Consider the following 18,800-nt stretch of genomic DNA (forward strand, 5'->3'; position numbering starts at 1 on the left):
ATATGGAATATGAAGTATGCCCTGAAGTCACGCCAAAATTTAGATCTTCAGTGTGCTATGCACTGAACTGTTGCGACTGCTGTTGAGGAGAGGCATTTTATACCATACGTAACTTCGGAGGAATTAAGATTATTTTTAAACACTTATCACACCTTTTTGCACTTTAAGATAAAGGTATGATATAAATGAGACTTCACATGTAATTTTAAGAATATGATGATTTCCTATTGTAAGTCGTGCCACAGTTCAGGGCAAGTGCACCTGTATTCCCCTTCCTTTGTCCAGCAAGGACACCCACTCTAGGCTCCAAATAAATGGTAATATTTCTAAAGGTAGAGTTCTCCAGGGAAGAAGAAAGTATAGACATATCCTTGTATTGTCTGATCAAGTAAAAAAATCACAGAAGATGATTGGGATGGACATCCTGGATCATCTAATCCAACTACCTGCTTCAAGCAGGAAGGACCCTGTACAACTTTTTTCATAAACTTGGTACTGAATCCCCTAATTTAGTATAATTACAGTCTTTAGCAAGCTGCCCTGTCCTCCTCCTCCTCTTCTCAGTTCAGTTGGAGCAGCACAGCCTCTTCTGGGAGCTCTCCAGCTTTTGGAAATGAGGAAAGCAAACCACCCTGTCTCCATAGAGAAGTTTCACCTACTCTTTCTTCCTTTCCATTTGTTTCTTTGTCTTTTGCCTGGAGGTGGCATCCAGCCGGTACAGACACCATGTGTTGTGGTGTGGGCAAGAACAAGGACTACAGAGAGACCATGACATAGGTAAATACTTTACAAGTAATAGCCCCCAAGTGATACAAATAGTTGGCATTGCTTCCAGGTGTGGTATGAACTGCATTAACTCTTTACGTGCCTTGCAGCACAGTGTATCTCTACTTCTTATTGGCCCTGTCTGTAGCATTTGATACTTTGATCACTTAATACTCCAGTCCTTCAAAAGGCTGCAGGAATGAACAGAAATATCCTGAAACATACCATATCTTTCCTCTCAAAAAGAACCAAGGGGCAACTGGTCCTTATCACTTGGAGTCCTACAAGGCTCAGCCCTCTCTCACACGTTATTCAGCATCCATATGAAGCCATTGAGATAGTGGTAGAAACAGCATGGGCTGAAGTGCCAGAAGTACTATAATTTCTATAAAAAGAAAAGGAGTACTTGTGGCACCTTAGAGACTAACAAATTTATTTGAGCATAAGCTTTCGTGAGCTATACCTGAAGTGAGCTCAAATAAATTTGTTAGTCTCTAAGGTACCACAAGTATTCCTTTTCTTTTTGCGGATACAGACTAACATGGCTGCTATTCTGAAACCTGTCATAATTTCTATACTGTCTTTATGTCAAATATAAACAGCAGCATATCCCAGCTTTCTCAACACTTCGCTGCAATGATCACTTGTATGGAGAGTAGCTGGTCAGAATTCATCCCAGCTAATGCTGGTAAGAAGAGAGAAGTGCTTTGAAGAAGGCTTTTAATTGAACCTGGCTGCAACCTTCGCTATGGAGCAATATATTAAAGTAGGGTGAAACAATCTGTCTTTTTTTTTAAGTCCTTTACTGTGTGATGTCAAGTTACCTTTTTTTTGACACTCCTGTACTCCAACCCTAGCACTTTTAGCACACAAAGTTCTAACAGCACAGAAATGTTTGCACTGCATTTGAAGTTTGCATGCTACTAAACCCAGTCAAATAGTCTTTAAATAATGCATCAACATATATTTGTTTTTACTTTTTTTTTTAGTACAGTTTTACTTATAAAGATGTTTGGTGTGTTTCTGTCTTCAAATTATCAAAGATGTGACACTGGCCTTTAACATATCTGACAGCACCGCAAAGTAAGAGGTACACAATCCAAAATACAAAGAACCTGAGATTATATTCTTTTATCCACATGCAAATTTCATTAACATTGACTTCATCATTTCTAGTATATGTATTTTAAAAGATTAAAAATCAGATTTGTTTGGGCTGGGGAAATATGGAATGTAAATAGGTTGGGACAAAGAAGTATACACTGGAGGAAGGGCTGAAATTTATTCTTCCTTATATAACTGAGATCCAACAAAAGAGACTGATCCAGTAAGATATAAAGTTTTCATATACCTCTGCTCTAAACATCTAGACCACTTTGCAAGCTGTATCCATAGCTTTTGTCTGATACTGAAATCAGCACCAAGAGATGCTCTAATTTTAGCCCAAAGTAACTTTTTTCCAAGAAGGTGAGTGTCCCCTCGTACAGTGTACGTTTCTGACCTTAAGTCACTCCAAAATTTAGATCTTCAGTGTGCTATGTATTGAACTGTTGTGACTGCTGTTGAGGAGAGGTATTTTATACCATACATAACTTCTGAAGAATTAAGATTATTTTTAAACACTTACCACACCTTTTTGCACTTTAAGATAAAGGTATGATATAAATGGGACTTCACATGTAATTTTAAGAATATGATGATTTCCTATTGTGAGTTGTGCCACAGTTCAGGGCAAGTCCACCTGTATTCCCCTTCCTTTGTCCAGCAAGGACACTCACTCTAGGCTCCTGGCTCCTCTCTTGTGCAGAGGCCCACCTCTCTCTCCTTCCTGGCCAGGATTTTTCTAGGATGCACAGTTCCCTGCCTACACTGAGTTCCTCAGCAAGTCAGATGACCTAAGCAGGTCTCTATCTGGGCTTTGCTTTATCCTCAGAGGCTATAAATGTCATACTTTCCCACAGTTATAAGGTACCACACAGACCTTTCTAAGCAAGCACATTTATTCTTATGATGAAAGCATTACAGAGAAAACATTAAAACATAAAACAACCTACACACATGCTAACAAATGTACCAAAGATTCCCCCTCACAATACCAATAAGGGCCCTGGTAGGTGAACACAGGTTTTTCTGTGTTAGCTCAGAACATGCACCCCCATGCATAGGTTAGCTTTTCCTTTATGCAGCTTATGTTCTTGATCTTCAGAGACCTTTAATAGTTAGTCAGTCAGAAAATGGTTCTCTTCTCAGGACACAGCTTCAGAAGGTTGGGTTTGGAGGTCGGAATTTGCATTCACCTCCTCCCCACTATTTCCTAGGAAACCCACTTAACTTCAGTTGTCCCAAAAGTCCCCCCCCAGGGAAATTGCACACAATCCCACCATAATACATAAACTTTGCATTTATAATACAATGTATTCCAGATTTATAATACAATGTATTCCAAAGCTATTTGATCTTAATTCAATACAATCACCCAAAGATATTGGAGGAAATTGCCATGTCTGTCACAAGTAGTATGTGTTGTTCAGTGGAAATGTAGCTTTTTACATGGACAGCATGCTATGCCTAGCAATAAATTGTTGTGTATATGCATGTAAGTACTGGAGACTGCTGCCTTTTATGAGCATCAGCATAGTAGAGAGGAATGAACTGCTGACTTGCTGAGTAGCCTTGTGCAGGTCACTTCACTTCTCTGCCTCTGTAAAATGGGGCTAATACAGTCCAAGATGTGTTGCTATAGGAACTAATAAGCTTACATTTTCACAGCATTTTTAGCATATGATGCATCATCTGAGCATTAAGTCATAATAGGTATAGTGTAGGCAATGTCAAGCAGAGCTTTTCTCCACTACTTGCCATCCCATTGCCTTGGAGGAATAGCTGCTATGGGTAATAGGATGACTTATTTTCCACATTGATACAATCCTTGGCTTCTCTGCTTTTTTAAAGTGTGTTCAAAATCTGGAAAATGTTGACCAATTTATGATAAATGTGGGCAAAACTTAGCATTAAATATTGCTTCTTGAATTTCACAAAGTCTTTTATACATTATTTTATTTTTTCAGTGAAATTATTGCAAAGCAAAACTTTGGAGAGTTCTCCATCTCTGTCATCACAAATTTATTTTAATCTAAAATCAACTGACCATCTGAGAAGTTCTTTTTGGAGCTTGCTGGCTTAGTGGGACATATAACCATTCACCTCTAGGCATCTGCTTAGCTCCTGCCAAGATTGGAGTGAATGAAAACTGTTAACTTCCCGACTATACTCAATGCCCTATCTTAAATTAGTTGTTCCAGTTTCTAATGTTCATATCACAAGTCATGCTGTGCTTAGCATGGATTCACCTCCTTGTTAGCTGTTTTAGCAGAGACCAAGGACTGAATAGGCAAAAAGTCTTAGGTACCTTCTCACCCTTAGAAATTGTCAGTCCATAGGAGGGCTCAGGCACAGTATCCAAAAACATGAGGAATCTTGTGTTCCTTCTGCCTGTGTTTATTACTTGTCATGTAGGCAAATATTAGACTTCAGTCTGTAAGAACTCTCAAGCAATCAGTATCCTTAATAGACTATGTTTTTAGTCTATATAGTCTGTAACAATATCTCTTCTGCTTTCAGCTGTGGTTTGCGTACATTTAGATACCTACCACCTGGCTCCAACAGCATATGTATAACCAGCAACGGCTGGGGCTATGAAAAGAAGAATAACCAAACTGATTTTTCAAATGCCAGGTACTAGAGGTCAGGACAGGAACAGAACAACATCTGTGCACCATTGCTTTCACCTGCCTAAATAGTCATGCAAGAGTAGAGCTAAGAGCTCTGAGCAGTGACCTGTTTCAAGTAATGCCTCTGTGTTTTTTGTTTCCTGTTTAGTTTACTTAGGATTTTAGAGCTTTCGCATTCTGACTAAACTGGTCTTATGTGCACGTCTAGCATATTTTCAGTGTTCCAGAGATCACACAGGAAGCTCGTACTGCATAAGTTTAAGCGATATGCAAAACTACCATCTCTTTTTATAGTGTTTTGGCAATACTGCCAACTGGATGCTAGGGAAATTAGGAGGAAGTAATTTAGCCTTTCACTGTACATTTAACATTTTCAAATAATTTTCACTAAAGAATGGCACTTCTTCTGGTTATTTAGGTTTTGGATATGATAGACAGAGTTTACTATGTAGTTGCCTGAAATTTTACTGCATGTATCGTATAAGATTTCTGATACTTGACTCACATTTTAGCAGTAAAGTAAATGTAACTATTCTATTTTTTTAGTTATGCATCATTAGTCCACAGAGATGTACTATATAAAGCTGATGAAAATCACTTCTGTTGTAGAAAAATCTGAGAAAATTCATACAGTTACCTGGGATATGCCCATGAATATTTTCCTAAGATTTGCTAGATATCACAAAATAGTTTTAAAATTACATTATTCCTAAATCAGGTACCTATAAATTACAAAAGATTAGTGTTTTGCTACTGAATTTTTGGAGTCTCTCCACTTTTTAAGCATTCACAGATGAAAAGTTCAGATGCTTTATAAGAAGCAAATGGAAATCAATGTGAGCTATAAATTCATCCTGTTTTCTGCTGTGACTCCCATAAAAAAACCCATGTTACCTGTGAGTTTGAACAAAACTTCATATTTTTTGCTAATCAATTCACCTCCTCAGAGTGAAAATGGAGAAATTCTTCCCCAGGCAAAATCAAATGGAGATTCCACCCTCTTGCAGCAAATGCTAGCATTCTGCCTGGCAAAACTGTCAGTTAGAACCCTGTGTGAGACCATTGTAGAGCTATGGAGTGGGACTGAATGGGAATGGCAGTGGATATTGCAGGGCAGGTGTCATAAATATAAAGGGAAGGGTAAACCCCTTGAAATCCCTCCTGGCCAGGGGAAAGCTCCTCTCACCTGTAAAGGGTTAAGAAGCTAAAGGTAACCTCGCTGGCACCTGACCAAAATGACCAATGAGGAGACAAGATACTTTCCGGAGCTGGGAGGAGGGAGAGAAACAGGGGGTCTCTGTGTCTGTCTATATGCTGGGTTTTCTGCCAGGGATAGACCAGGAATGGAGTCTTAGAACTTTTAGTAAGTAATCTAGCTAGGCATGTGTTAGATTATGATTTCTTTAAATGGCTGAGAAAAGCATTGTGCTGAATAGAATAACTATTTCTGTCTGTGTATCTTTTTTGTAACTTAAGGTTTTGCCTAGAGGGGTTCTCTATGTTTTTGAATCTAATTACCCTGTAAGATATCTACCATCCTGATTTTACAGGGGGGATTTCTTTATTTCTATTTTTATTAAAAGTCTTCTTGTAAGAAACTGAATGCTTTTTCATTGTTCTCAGATCCAAGGGTTTGGGTCTGTGGTCACCTATGCAAATTGGTGAGGCTTTTTATCCAACATTTCCCAGGAAAGGGGGGGTGCAAGTGTTGGGAGGATTGTTCATTGTTCTTAAGATCCAAGGGTCTGGGTCTGTAGTCACCTAGGCAAATTGGTGAGGCTTTTTACCAAACCTTGTCCAGGAAGTGGGGTGCAAGGTTTTGGGAAGTATTTTGGGGGGAAAGACGCGTCCAAACAGCTCTTCCCCAGTAACCAGTATTAGTTTGGTGGTGGTAGCGGCCAATCCAAGGACGACAGGTGGAATATTTTGTACCTTGGGGAAGTTTTGACCTAAGCTGGTGAAGATAAGCTTAGGAGGTTTTTCATGCAGGTCCCCACATCTGTACCCTAGAGTTCAGAGTGGGGGAGGAACCTTGACAGCAGGTCAAGAGCAGGATTAAATATAGTCTCATGCAGGGCTGTACTGTCATTCACTGTAACCATAGCAATTTCCTCATCCTCACCTTGAAAGCCTTGTGCAGTTCCACTCCTGCCTCCATCTCTGCCCTTGCCTCCTAACACATCCCCACCCATGCCTTTATGCTTGGCCTTAATGAACACTTCACCACCTCACCATTTTTCATGCTGCCTCCTATGCTCAGAACAGCCTCCTTCTTCCAGTGTGACAAGTCACTCAGGGGTGGCTGGTCATTGCAGCCTTGCAGAAAAGTCAAACATCCAGCAGACCTTCAGGGGGTTCCGATGCAGTTTCTCCTCCTGGGAACTGTGGGCAGCTGTGCCACAGAGTAGACAAACTGTCTATCTTCATCTGCTCCCCTGTGATATCCAAGCTGCCAAAGTTCTCTGATGACAAGGCAAAGAAGCTGGAAGAAGGAGGAAGACAGAAAATGAAGACCAGGTTGGGTGACAAAGGTTGAAAGGTGGGGATGGCTGGGGAGGGAGAGCATGGTAGGGAGGGACAGAAGAAAGGAGACTAATATGGATGATGGATCAATGGGAAGGATGTTCCAGTATCTTGTAATCATCCCTTGTCCCCCTCCATCCAGTTCTCTCTCCAGGTCACTCGACAAACCTTAATAACCACATTCTCTTCTCAGAGTGCTCCAGGTTCCCTCCAGCTCTTAAGAGTCCCTGCACTTCTCCAACCCTTCCCCTAGATCTCCCAATCTACCATCACACTCTCTTCTTCTCTCCCAACCCCTTACTTGCTTCTGGGGAGTTGGGGGTGGGTCCTGTAGACTCCCTCCACCTGTTTCTGATGCAGTAGAATTTTACTCATAGTCATCGGGTGATCTGTGAGCATGTGATGTGTGTTGGGAGGATAGCTGGGAGCTAATCTATCAGTGGCTGAAGACAAAAAAAAAAATCAAAATATCGTAACTCTTCTGCCAGATGGAGCCACAGCAACCAGGGCCGGGTTCAATATCTAGGGCGGGGGTGGTCAACCTGTGGCTCCGGAGCCGCATGCGGCTCTTCAGAGGTTAATATGTGGCTCCTTACCTAGGCACTGATTCTGGGGCTGGAGCTGTAGATGTTTCCTTTCCAGTGCGCTGGGAGGTGCTCACCGTTCAACCCCCTGCTCTACCCCAAGCCCTGCCCCCACTCCACCCTGTCCCCCAAGGCCCCTGCCCCTTCCCCTGAGCCTGCCATGCCCTCACTCCTCCCCCCACCCTCATGGCCTCCTGTGCATGTGAAACAGCTGATTGCAGTGGGTGGGGGGAGGGGGGAGTAGGCGTTGATTGTGGTGGGTGGGGGGAGTAGGCACTGATTAAGATGGGAGGTGCTGGGGGGCTGCTGACATAATACTGTGGCTCTTTGGCAATGTACACTGGTAAATTCTGGCTCCTTCTCAGGCTCAGGTTGGCCACTCCTGATCTAGGGCTTCCTTGTCAACAATACAACACAGAACTGGCTCAAGCCCCCACCCCGTAACCTGGGGAAATTACACACCATACTTGGACACCTCTGGGAGGCAATACCTCCCTATTCACAAGTACAGAGTCTGAGGGTAGAAAAGAAACTTTTAATGAAAGGAGGGAAGCCACCTGACTTTAATTCGGGAAAATGCCACAAGCAGGATCCATAAACATAATGCTGTGAGCAGGACACCCACCCCAGTATGTGTGAGGCAGTGCCTTCTGCCTCACGTTCTTGAGTTCTACAACCAAAAGGTCCTTTACTGTGCCCCTCTCTGATTCCCTCACCATACCCCACTCACAGGGGTTGTCCTTGGTTACTAAGGACCCAGGGTTCAGAGGTGCATCTGTGTGAGTTCACCTCCCACACGGGGAAGAAGGTACCTGGCTTGCTCTGCCATCTGAGCACTTGGTCCGGTTGGCCGCCCTGCCAGCCCCGCCCGCTGTCAGTCACCTTCTGCTGCCACCTGCCTCTCTGCTGTGACCTCTGCAGGTCAGTCTTTTAGTGATTATCAGTTCTTAGTGATTTTCAGCTCTTAGCAGGCTGAGTAGAAATGTTGTCCCATCACAAGTGATTTCAGCTCCTAGTAAAGCACTTAACAAAACAAAAGACTCCTAATGGACCCTATTTAGCTCTATCTTTGAACAGTAGGGAGGAACAGGTTAAACCAGACCAGGGATCTTTAGGTAGAGTCTACACCTCCTGGCTGAGACACCTGTCGCCAACCCTCTTACTTTCACAGGGGTCTGGCATTCGAGCCCCTGACTTTATGAAGTCCTTTCAGATGAGGTTGACCTCGTTATTTGGGATAGGTTAAGCATAGTTCTGCTCCCCGTACAATAAAGACAACAACATTAATAACATCACTTCACTGCCCCTGAATTCAGTACTAAAGTGATTTATAACCCAGCACCAGCCAAAGTTGATCACTTGGAGCTACACAGCTCCTATCTGGACTCATGATGGAATCCTTGAGGAATTCCACCATGATTTCAACAATTTCCATCCCGCCATCAACCTCAGCCTAGACCAATCCACACAAGCAGTCCATTTCCTGGACACTACTGTGCTAATAACCACCCTATACCGGAAACCTACTGACCACTATACTTACCTACATGCCTCCAGCTTCCATCCAGGACACACCACACGATCTATTGTCTACAGCCAAGCTCTAAGATACAACTGCATTTGCTCCAATCCCTCAGACAGAGACAAACACCTACAAGATCTCTCTCAAGCATTCTAAAAACTACAATACCCACCTGCTGAAGTGAAGAAACAGATTGACAGAGCCAGAAGAGTACCCAGAAGTCACCTACTACAGCACAGGCCCAACAAAGAAAATAAGAGAATGCCACTAGCTGTCACCTTCAGCCCCCAACTAAAACCTCTCCAGCACATCATCAAAGATTTACAACCTATCCTGAAAAATGATCCCTCACTCTCACAGATCTTTGGAGACAGACCAGTCCTTGCTTACAGTCCCCCCGACCTGAAGAAAATACTCACCAGCAACCACACACCATACAACAAAAACACTGACCCAGGAACCTATCCTTGCAACAAAGCGTGATGCCAACTCTGTCCACATATTTATTCAAGTGACACCATCATAGGACCTAATCACATTAGCCACGCCATCAGGGTGTGATATATGCCATCATGTGCAACAATGCCCCTCTGCCATGTACATTGGCCAAACCGGACAGTCTCTATGCAAAAGAATAAATGGACACAAATCTGACATCAGGAATCATAACATTCAAAAACCGGTAGGAGAACACTTTTACCTCTCTGGCCACTCAGTGAAAGATTTAAGGGTGGCAATTTTGCAACAGAAAAGCTTCAAAAACAAACTCCAATGAAAAACTGCTGAGCTTGAATTAATATGCAAACTAGATACCATTAACTTGGATTTGAATAGAGACTGGGAGTGGCTGGGTCATTACACATATCAAATCTATTTCCCTAAAGTTAAGTATCCTCAAACCTTCTTGTCAACTGTCTAAATGAGCCATCTTGATTTATCACTACAAAAGTTGTTTTCTCCTGCTGATAGTAGCTCATCTTAACTAATTAGCCTCTCACAGTTTGTATGGCAACTTCCAACTTATATATTCTTACTATATGTTCCATTCTATACATCTGATGAAGTGGGTTGTAGCCCACGGAAACTTATGCTTTAATAAATTTGTTAGTCTCGAAGGTGCCACAAGTACTCCTGTTCTTTTTGCAGATACAGACTAACACGGCTGCTACTCTGAAACATGTAAATACAGTTTGCACCTAAAGTCTCTTCCCCCTCCCCAGCTAGCTGTCAGGGGAGAGTTCATTCAGACCCTGCTTACAATATTCTACCAAGAGCTCAATGGAGAGTTTCGCAGGCTGTCCTGCATTATCCAAACGGGCCAGACTTCGCAATGATTTTGATGACCCTTTATAGCCAGTCAGCCAGGAAATAAGCATTGATAGCACAATGGAAGAAGTCTCATCCTTCCCTTCTGAACAGAGGAAAGTCACTTGTGATGGAATGGAAAGTGTGGAAGCTAGTTATAGAGGTATAAGGTAGTGAAGTGGGCTTTTGTGGAGCTCATAAGATATAAATAGTTCAAATTTCAGTTCCTTAGGTTCATCCTGTCTGGGTGAGGAAATAGTGTTGAGACTAACTATGGGAAGTAATCCAGAGAAGCAGACTGCTTGCTTGGTTTTCTAAGAACTGGCACATGAGGATGTGTTAAAACAGAATATTAAAGAAACAGAAATGTTTATCAGTGTGGGTTTAACCAGCCTGAAGTTGAAACAGATATAACTTCTCTAGTAAACCTTCTGAGTACTTACTGTGGTTGGAATTATTGTTTTACAAACTCCAAGTAACTGAATGGTAAGCAACATGTTTACTAAACCTCCCTTTAAAAAATGCACAAGTAGATTTGTTGCAAGCTTTTTATTTTAGCACTCAAAGCATTTACAGAAGGTAAGAAAAGGGAAGTTGTCTCAGGGCTTAGCAGCACAATTCCTCCCAGCATTTCCTTTGAAACAGCATATTTACCATCTGCAAAAAATTAATGCTATTCTCTAAATTTATTGTAATTTTAGCTGAAAAAAATCTGTTTTTGTCCTATTGTGCTGCCTGTTATCCAAGACTCAAGGTTTTCTTCTATAGACGTTGATGCAAGTGACTTATCGGTACGGTGGTTAGCTCCTGCTTTGCAGGAAGTGGTTTTTTTACTCCTTCCCCACCCTGCTTTCTTTCTGTCTTTATAAGCTGAGGGAGATTAAACCAATTGCACCCTTTAGACATGTGACCTACATGGTTTCCGTTTTTAGAAATAGTTAAACAGTCGCAAGTTGATGGCAGTTGGAGATAAGAAGAAGACGTCCATGATTCTGTAGGTAAGGAACCTTACATTAACCTTAATGCAATTCATGAAGCCTATTGTTAAAGATGTGTGATAAGAGGTATGTTTATTTATCCTTTCACAGAGACAATTTTAGACACAAATTTTAATATTTAAATGATTATTTTATTCCTCTTGGCATTATTTGTTAACTTTAGTACTATAAGCATATGGTATAAGCAACTGTGAAGGGTGCACAAAAGTATATAGTCATTAAAGGGCCAACACCAGCCCTCAGTTACATTCACACAGCTGTGGAAGTTAGGGCAGAGTTTGGAACTTTATTGTTTGGGGCTAAACTGTTCTGAAAAGGAAGGAGGGAGAGTAAAAAAAGCCTTCTCCTCTCTGTGGAAGCTAATGCGCTTATTACATGATGGGGTCATGTAGCTCCATGAATGCCAGGAGCTACTGTTACACTATTTGTACTGCAGTGCAAGGACGAGAGACAACTGCAGCCCCTGCAGTCTAATGAGCCAAGTGACTACTCTTTCCTTGTAACACCTCATGTGCATACCATCCCAAAGGGGGTGAGAAAGAGGCAAGGCTATAACTATTGTCTCCCCTGTCCTGGCTGGAAAGGGAGAGAGGAGAACGTTGCACCATTACAAGACCGCACTAGCGTATTTTGGGAAATCTCCCACTGTTAAATTATCACCATTGCAGCAGCACCTATGATGGCAACAATGGGAGTGCTAATGCAGATAGAAGACAGGTGTTTTTAAGTCTACATAATAGGGTGGTAAAACATCTGTGCCCTTTCTACACTAGTGTTCCTATTATTATCATAATAATAGAGCTGCTTCAGTGGAAATGCAATGGTGGGATACTTCCGGGAAGATGCTAATGTAGACATGGCCTATTGGATGATGCATTATACATGTTCTTTCTGTACTCTGATCTGCTCAGAGCGGGGTTATATTTCCTGAACCACAGTCTCTCCCAGAGCTTCCCTTTGGACCATATTGCTCTGAATTGCCCTTAACATGGCGCTGTGTATAAATCTCACAATCTGGCCCTTAATCTTACTCAGAGAAATAACTAATCAGCAAGACGTACACATGACACACTGTTATGTTTTAATGATGGTCAGCATTTTAAGATTTCATTTTGTGGGACAATATAACAAAGGTTTGATTTTTGGTTACTTTGCATATTATGCAAAACTCAGTCACATTTGTAAATGAGTGCCTTATCACAAAAAATAGCTTGGTTATTTTCTGGAAATTTGGGTCATAGCTGAGAGAAATCATACATGGTTTGAAGTTCCCTTTTGCAATTTGCATACTGACTGTATTGTGTATGGAGGACAGGCTTTTTATTACTGTGATGACAACCCAAAGTGTCTGAACTTCTCAGAGACAAAAGCATTCTGTGTATACTAAAGCAGTGAAGGCAAATACAAGGAACATAGTTTATATAAAAAGACTCTGTATTTGTCTGTTTGATACTTTTAATGTTTACTGTTGCAATGTGCTGTTGGTCATTTGAAATTCACTTTTTTGGAGAGTTGCAAAATTTGTTTGAATTCACAACTTCTTTTTTTCTTTCTTCCCCCTGTAGTTTAACCCACTTTTCCCAAGGGTAATTCAACTTAAAAACATGTTTTTTTTTTCCCAGAAAAGAAAGGTCTGTGCTCTGTTTTCCAGATGGAGGTCCCCATCTACCCAATTATACCCTAACCCTATGCTGGTACATATGGGTGCTTATTTGAAATGTGATAGATCATTCTCTCCCACACGTATAAACAGTATCCACATTATCTTCCTATACTTAGAAGCTACTACCATACCGTGATCTCTGAAGTGTGGCAAATGTTTAGGTTGTGATGGTGTCTTCTGCGTATCTTAACACAGCCTCTGTGAGGCTACTACTCCTCTTGCACACAGGTGAATGGAGAATGGATGTGTGAATGGGAACTGACAGGTACCTTTTAACTGTGCCCCACTCTCTTCCCACTGTGCTGGCCAATGCAGGTGTGAGGAGAGAAGTAACCAGGTAATGAGCTGGTGTAGATATTCTCCACTCTGAAGCAAAAAAGGAAGTAGCAGCCAAATTGTGACTCTGGTCTTCTCCTGGGTAAGTATTATTATGTGTTGCCCCCTACTTAGCACTACAGCCACAATCTAACCCACACTATTTTACTCAGTAGTAGAGAAGAGTTATAGCTGATGCCAAGATTTGTTACTTGTCCCCAGTCATGAATACTAAAGAGAGAGCTCCCAGCCAAGCTTTCAGGCAGTATGCAGTCTGATAAATTCACAATGCTTCACCCCTTTACTAGTTCTTCCAAATGCTGTGTTTGCTACACTCTGCATAGATTTTGGAGTTTGATTCAGAGGTGGGGAAGGCCTCTGGACTATTGGAATTACAGGCAACTGATGGACTATCTCCTGTTGGCTGGTCAAAAGCAAAGTCCTCTGGGTTCTTTGAGGCTGACCACCTGCAATTCTGATCTTTTCCCATCTTTCTATAAGCAAGTGTTATGACTTTGCCAGGGAAGGCTACTAACTGTTCTTAAACTTGCAGAGATCTATTCCCTCCTCCAGAAACCTTCTCTTGATGCTTGCCAGTCATGCACAGAAGAGAGCAGATAATCTGTGAGAATGGACATATGTGTTATCAATGAGAGATTTGAAATGTGGCACCTGTTAAGTTCTCCTGTCTACTCAGCATATATATAATGACTTTTGGGGTGATCATTTTAAAAGACAATTTTGAGTATTGTTAGAATGCTGGTGTAATTATGGAGACACTGGTTGTGGTTCCTTAGTTAAGGCTGTGTTCCAGTTTGCACTTAAATGACTTTCTTTTGTATGAAAAGTACAGGGTATTCTCCCCAAACTTACATGACTTATTCTTTGAGTTGAGAATGTACAGTTGTGTATCTCTCGGCCTGGTCTCAGTAGTTCATTCTCTCCACTATCTGATATCACTTCCTGGATGCATCAGAACCTACAGTTTCGTTACTGGTGGAAGTTGTCTATATGAAGCAGCTTTGGTCTTCTTTAAGGTTTTTCTTCAGAGGCAGTGAGCCAGGTTAAGAATCTCAGCATAACTTCTGGCCATGCTTCTTCCATGGTATGCCAACTGCCCAAGCATAGTACAAAAGTGATTTTTCTAGTTGTATAATTTGCCCAAATCTGTGCCCTTATTTATCCTGTGATGACCTTGTAACAGCAGCAGATGCTGTTGTGACTATGAGGCCTAATTATAGTAATACCCTCTTAGTGAGGCTCACAGCAGGGGTCTCCGTTACTTCCAGCTTGTTTAGAATGCAGCAGCACATACGCTCTTTGTCTGAGCAATTGTGAACGTGTTATAGCTGCCTTGACTTCTTTAAGTTAGGGGCAGGTTGACACTTCCGGCTTTGAATGCCCTTTGAATGCCCCGGGCTATACTGGGGAGCTCTCTGACCCTCAGTTTGACAGATGTCTACATTCACAAAATATCCACCTTTTAGAGAGGCCACTATTGTGTATTGGGTCCACAGGTGATTGTGCCTTTGCTGCGTTGGGCACTAGGGTGTGGAACTTGCTCTCCTCCCACACACACCTTGAAGCCCATCTTGGTCCATCTCTCCCTGATTTTGACAAGCATCTCAATGATTTTTTTTCCAAAGGTGTATTTTAGAATGAACACTGTTAATCTCCCATTTCTCTCCCCAACCCTCATTATTATATTAGACCCTCTCATTTACTAGTCTATATGAATTTTAATAATGTGGTTTTTAAGTATGTTTTAGTGTCATGTAGGCCCAAATTGTCAATGCATCTCCTGCTCCAATTAAAGTCAGTAGGGTCTGCAAGTGCCCGGAACATCTGACTCAGGTCAGCAACCCAAATTAGTATCTTTGGAAAACTTAGATCCTTAACCTGTCTGTATCAGTGTTCCCACCTTTACAGCAGGCTTTACTCAGCTGGGTTGTTGTTAGAATTAAAGGGCTACATAACAGATGTTGGTATTATCTAACTGACCTTCTAAGACTGTTTAGGCTCACAAATTACTTGGCAAAATATTAACTAAGGAAGCATATAGGTCCTTTAAAAATACTTTAAAAAAACCCAACACCTTAAGTAAGCTCAGGTCATTAGAGATTCCAGAGAAAGTGATGAATGGTTGGTTAAGACACTGACTTATTGTGGTAAAGTAATACATTTTCCCAACAGAATGGTTTCCCATTTGAGCTGGAAGGGTATTAAATACCTGAGCTTCTTATAGTGTTACTTGCAGATACCCTAAATATACCTGAAAATATTTTATTTTTATTGTGGTATGTCAAACTCAGCATCTTATTGTACTAACTAGACACTTAACAATGTGTAAGTTGACACTGTCCCTGTCCCATGGACCTTAAAGTGTTCCTGGAGTTGGGCCTGGCTCAGGTCTAACATATCTGTTTTCAGCACTACCGCAATATCATAAGAAGAAAAAAAAAAAAATAAGGCAGACAAATGAAAAGAGAGCAAGCCAAAAAATGTGTTTTAAGACTGTGCTTGCTCTTGTTCTTGTAATTTCCTTTCCCACCCCACCCTAAATAAAGATTGTGACATATGGTACATTCCGTTGCTGAATCAGATATCACACACACAAATTTGTCATTATGTTGCACACAGACACTTAGCACCTATAGCTGTTTGCCAGCTAGCCAGCATGCTGCTAAACTCTCTCTCTCTCTGGGCAGCAGAGGGGGAACTATAACCCATAGCTATAGTGAAAAGAGTGGTCCATGACTTTTGCCACTAATAATAATAATCCCAAACAACAGAATCAGTGCTTGAATCAAAACCATTATTCTGTCTCTGGGACTAGTAAAATAATCATTCCATATAGTAGACCTAGTGTTTGAGCCAAACCCACCATTCTTATGGCTCCTCTTGACTGTGAGTAGCTCTCACATGGGCCACCTGGTTTTTTAGATCTGGGTGAGAGGTTGTTTGAGCTTGAATTAGGTCAGCATACCATTGGCCGATGTTATATTTTAGTTATTTTGAAAGAAAAAGAGGAGGAAGTGACAATAGACTAGTTGTTCAAAACTCCTATGACTGCTCTTCTTACAATGTCAGGCAGCACTGACCCTATGGCTGTTCAGAGCCAGCCCAAAGGATTTGGGAACAGTACAACTATTAGTACATAGCACCCCCTTCCTTGTGGTAGTCCGTTGGCCTCAATAAAGTAATATGTGGAGAGGGTCAGGAGGGTTTCTAGCCTAAATAATTGGCTAAAGAAACTGGCCCCCTCCGTCAGTTGATTCTTGCTTTTCCTCTGTGGCTGTTCTCTGAGATTCTCTAGTGCTCCAGTGATACTGGTTTGAGTAGCATGCAGGGATGCTTGTTGAAGAACCAGAAGGTCCTGTAGAGATAGAAGTCAATAAGAGTGGATGACTTTCTCCCTGATTTTTATCATCCTTTTTCATTATTGTACTTTTGGATCTTTGTAACATGGTCATTTCTTGAAGGGCAGCAGGATGAGGAGGTGGCACTTCACTAACTATGTCCACACTACCGCGGTAAATCGACCTATGCTACGCAACTCCAGTTACGTGAATAATGTATCTGGAGTCGACATACCATAGGTCGAGTTACTGCGGGGCCTACACCACAGGGGATCGACAGGAGAAACTCTCCCATCAACTTACCTTGCTCTTCTCGCTGGGGGTAGATTACGGGGGTTGACTGGAGCGCAATCTGCTGTTGATTTGGTGGGTCTTCACTAGACCGATGGATGGATCTCAGAGTGTCAATCCTGGCTGTAATGTAAATGTAGCTTAAGATGTGGAACTCAAAATAATACATTAATCAAAGTGAAAATAATATATAAATACAAAGTGATTAAAAAAATGAAAAGGTTTCTTACACTAGCTATATTATGTGTTGTGGTGTAGATACTCAGTGATATGCTGTTACGTACAAACGGGAAGTTGTTTTATTGTTCTTGACAAATATGGTGTCTTTGGATATGTCTGTCACAGTAAAGTAGGACTGGGTATGCATTATGGTCCAGTGATTAGGACACTAACGTGGGACTTGAGAGACTGGAGTGCTGTGAGATCTTCTGATGGAAAGCACTATATAAGAATGAGATATTATTATTTCTTGGGTTCTTCACTTTGTGCTAAGCATGCACATGATTAAAGAATATTTAATATTTTAAACATATACCTCCTTTCAAAATAACTTAAGGTACCATAGGTGTTTCTCCCTTATTGACAACCAGGTGCTTTAGTAATAGCCAGTGATGTTAAGTAAATTGAGGCACAAGAGACTAAACCTCACCAATTAGATCACCTCCCTTGAACAAATCCCCTTTGGGGCAGATGCCTTTCTCTTCCGACCTTCTCTCCAGCAGCATAATGGAGAGAAGTTCAAGGGGTAGGGGAGAAGAGTGCTGTGAAGGAAGAAAGAGCAGCCAGCTTGTAGTCCATTCAGTGCATCATTAGAATGCAATCTGGGATGGCTGGCAGTGCCCAGATCCTTCACTATGGCAGGTCCACGGAGTGCAGAAGAGACAGGGAGAGACCAGAGGGGCTTGCTGGCTTCTAGTCACTAAGGCTGAATTTACAGTTGCTGGTGGGGCTGAAAAAAGTTTGCCCCAAAGAGTGAAAAGTTGCAGCCCTATTGCAGAGTACTGTCCTCACTTCAGGAACTGCACCAGAGGCCCAATGGGGAAAACCTGAAGTGGGATTGAGGAGCTGGCCAGCTTGTGATTTCAAGAAAACAGTAGGCAGAGGACTGTAACTGGAAAAAAGGAAAGCAGGAGAAGCCTGTGACCAGGCAAGGAGCGAGGAATGTAGGAAATACATCAGTTAGATTCCTGTTGTTTTTTCAGGTGGGAAGTGGAAGGCAGGGACCCTGCTCATTTTCAGGAGGAGTAGGAGAGCTGTTCTAGGAGTTATAAATTAGGAGCTACTGTAGACAATGTGGGATAGGAAGAATTCCAGGTGGGTTAGTTGATTGGTGGATTTTATTTGAGATATCAATAATAATTTTGTGTGTGCACAGGGGGGATATTTGGGGTGTATCTAGCTGGCCAAATCCCTATCATTTATTCTGGACACCAACTGCAACTTGTCATAGCATCAGAAAGAAAAAGCCTTTGGTTGCATAACCATTTTAAACATTTTTATCATGTTTTTAAATACTTGGGAAAGTTTGTTCTTTTGCCTTTCCCATGCAATAAACTTGGAGCCACCAATCGTACAGGCCTTGTCTTCACTAGGAAAAAAATGAGTTTTTAATCTGTATTAACTAACCTGCTTTGAAGATAGGGCAGTTACAGTTATGATTTTAACCTGTGTAAACTGGTTGAGGCTCCCCCCTTTGGATTTTCCTCACCCAGTTAACAGGTTAAATCTACTGTTGCCTTGTATT

The 18,800-nt window shown here is 41.7% G+C and overlaps 1 protein-coding gene across 3 annotated transcripts in view; it reads left to right on the plus strand.

Moving 5' to 3' along the window:
- Positions 1-11,313: 11,313 nt before the first annotated feature.
- ARHGAP15 (Rho GTPase activating protein 15) overlaps positions 11,314-18,800 on the plus strand; it is a 458,500-nt gene continuing 451,013 nt past the window's right edge. Inside the window, exons 1-2 of one of the 3 annotated variants that reach the window (XM_075117817.1) lie at positions 11,335-11,428; positions 13,407-13,509. The gene's annotated coding sequence lies outside the window, so the exon portion shown is untranslated. Of the gene's footprint in view, positions 11,429-11,474; positions 11,495-13,406; positions 13,510-18,800 lie in introns of those variants that run through there. The other 2 variants (XM_048868642.2, XM_075117819.1) reach the window with 2 other exon arrangements.

This window comes from Caretta caretta, chromosome 11, assembly GCF_965140235.1.
Source record: "Caretta caretta isolate rCarCar2 chromosome 11, rCarCar1.hap1, whole genome shotgun sequence".
In the NCBI taxonomy this organism is placed as follows: Eukaryota; Metazoa; Chordata; order Testudines; family Cheloniidae; genus Caretta; species Caretta caretta.